The sequence below is a fragment of the Coffea arabica genome, chromosome 2c (assembly GCF_036785885.1).
Source record: "Coffea arabica cultivar ET-39 chromosome 2c, Coffea Arabica ET-39 HiFi, whole genome shotgun sequence".
Lineage (NCBI taxonomy): Eukaryota > Viridiplantae > Streptophyta > Magnoliopsida > Gentianales > Rubiaceae > Coffea > Coffea arabica.
The window spans coordinates 64489474-64492529 of NC_092312.1; positions in this window are offsets into that span (position 1 = coordinate 64489474).

Genomic DNA, 3056 nt, shown 5'->3' on the forward strand with positions numbered 1-3056 from the left:
AAAATGAAAATGAAAAAGAAATAAAAGAAAGGAAAACAATTTCATCTTATGATATTTTCTTGAGAATAAAATGTGAAACTAAAAAGGAAAGAGGAAAATCCAAAATTAAAAGAATTGAAAGGCTAAAAAATTGTATTTTATAAAAGTGATTTGAATATTTTTTTTTAATCATTTAAGAAGAAGATAGATCTCTGTAATTCCGCTTTTTTAATTTCAATCATTAAGTTGAAAATTTTTGTGGGAAAGAGGAAGAATTAAATAAAGAAGAAAGAGAAAAAAAATAAAAGAAAGGAAAACAAGGTAAATAAAAAGTCAAAATAATGCAAGGGTAATTTTGTCCTATAAGGGGTTAAGTGAGCAAAACTAAAGGTTAGGGGGTAAATTGAAAAATGAGGTATACTTTAAGGGGATTAAATGTGATTAACCTTTTTTTTTAAATGGGTTGTAGTTGTCTAATTTAATTACATTTTATCCCCTTAAAGAATATCTTATTTCTTAGTTTACCCCCTAACCTTAATTTTGCTCACTTAACCCCCTTTAGAACAAAATTGCCCTTGCATTATTTTGACTTTTCATTTACCTTGTTTTCTTTTCTTTTATTTTTTTTTCTCTTTCTTCTTTATTTAATTCTTTCTCTTTCCCACAAAAATCTTCACCTTAATGATTGAAGTTAAAAAAGAAGAATTGCAGAGATCTATCTTCTCCTTAAATGATTAAAAAAAATATTCACATCACTTTCCTAAAGTGCAATTTTTTTAGCCTTTCAATTCTTTTAATTTTGGATTTTCCTCTTTCCTTTCTAGTTTCTCATTTTATTCTCAAGAAAATATCATAAGATGAAATTATTTTCCTTTCTTTTATTTCTTTTTCTCTTTCTTCTCTCTTTCATTCTTCCCAATAGAGATTCCATTTCAATGAAAATTTTTGTTTTGAGTTTGTAATTACATATTTTTGAGTAAAGATTTAAAAGGTATCAAAAACTAATTTTGATTTTTTGTATGATGCCACGTGTCACAAATTTCAATTGATGATTATTAATCAGGTCACAATTTCATCTTAAGATATTTTCTTGGTAATAAAATGAGAAACTAGAAAAGAAAGAGGAAACCCAAAATTAAAAGCATTGAAAGGCTAAAAAAGTTGTATTTTTGAAAAGTGATTTAAATATCTTTTTAATCATTTAAGAAGAAGAAAGATCTCTGCAATTTCTCTTTTTAATTTCAATCATTAAGGTGAAGATTTTTGTGGGAAAGAGTAAGAATTAAATAAAGAAGAAAGAGAAAAAGAAATAAAAGAAAGAAAAATAAGGTAAATGAAAAGTCAAAATAATGCAAGGACAATTTTGTCCTAAAGGGGGTTAAGTGAGCAAAATTAAATATTAGGGGGTAAACTGAGAAATAGGATATTCTTTAAGGGGATAAAATGTGATTAACCCATTTACATATTTCTGATGTTGTAGGTGACAAATTGGAAATTACTTCCGGCAACCTGATGAGATCTTGCAAGTCTTTTGTTTGCCTTTCTAAAGTGCATTCTGTATGCTTAAAAGTTTTGATTCTTCTAATTCCTCCACTTTCTTATACCCGAGTTCTTTTGTACTTTTTTTTTTTTTTGCTTTCTAAGGAAACCGTGTTGTGGGTTTTTCTGTTTTTTTCCAATAGAGCAATGGATCAATGATAAAGGAGGCATCTTTTTCAGGTTTGAGGTTATGTTTAATAGTTTTTATCAATGATTTTTTAAATCAATAGCCTATTGTTGTTTTTTTGCTTGAACTATTTTTATTTATCGGTAGCCTTCTTGATTTTCAAGTTTAGAAGAGATTTTTGCAGTTTTTTGGAACAAAAACAGCTTGGATGAGTTTTCTGGAAAATTGCCTCGGTGAGTTTCTTGCTACAGATTTATGTGTTTTGGACTATTGTTATCTAAGCGATTTTGTAACGTTGTCTGTTTTATGAACTGACTTCAAGTTTTTTCCCTCGTTTTTTTATAAATGCTGTTGGTAAATGCTTTTGCCGTTGTGGCGAGTTCATTTTAAACTTCCTGCCTTTTTCTTTCTGTTTTCAGTTTTTCTTTCTATTCTTGTGATTGCCTGTTTTACATCCGTATGGTATGCCTTTCTTTGTAGAATTCTCTGGCCTGTTGATTCTTATGAGGAGCCTTCTTTGAAGCTAATCCTTTGTGATTTGTTGGGACAGGAATTCTGTTGCAGGTCAAATGCTTGTTTATTTGTCTTGTTTGCTTTTTCCTTTTGTCGTACATCCTTTATTTAGTCGCCATTTTTGCTTTTCCGTTTTTAGTTCATGCATGAGTATCTCCTCTGCGTAATAGTTGTTAACTCGCATGTAAGAGTTGCCATGCATGGTTTAAAAAATTTATGCTCTGTTCTTTTTTCTTCTTACTTTTTTGCAATAGAGCTGGTATGCATGCATGTTTTTTATTTCATTGTATCATATATCTTATGTTGTTCTTTACAGCAGTTCGTAAATGTTGTTTTTGTTCTTCTTTACAATGATTCTACTATAGTTTTTGGTGGCTATTGTAAATTGCCATTGGCTGATTTTTTTTGGGACTGGTGGTTCTTAGTCATTTAAGTCAGGTGGATAGAAATAGTATTCATCAAAAATGGTATGTTGAAATGTCACAGAGTGAGAAGGCTGCGTTTTCATGTCGGAGGCGTGAAACCAGGCTTTTGGAAAAAAAAGGGAGAAATCCTCACACTCTTATGTTCATAGGGTACCGTTTTGTTGCATAAAAACCGGTGTTTGTTTTCCTGGTTCTACTCTTGAGGGCGATAGCAAGCTACTCTTGAAGGCTGTGGTTTTACTCCTCGAGGTATATGTGCCATTGTAGTATTTTACTCGTCTATTATGTATCTGTTAGTTTTTTAGCCTTGCGTCAGATCATTATCTTTGAATGGCTTCACGTTTCTGTGCCATTTACAATTGAAGCCATCTATTTTTGCACATTGCAGCAGCTCCATTGAATGACATAGTTCAGGTTACAAAAGGTCAACCAGAATCTAGTGCTGGGAAAAAAAAAAACTTTGTCTTCTCATC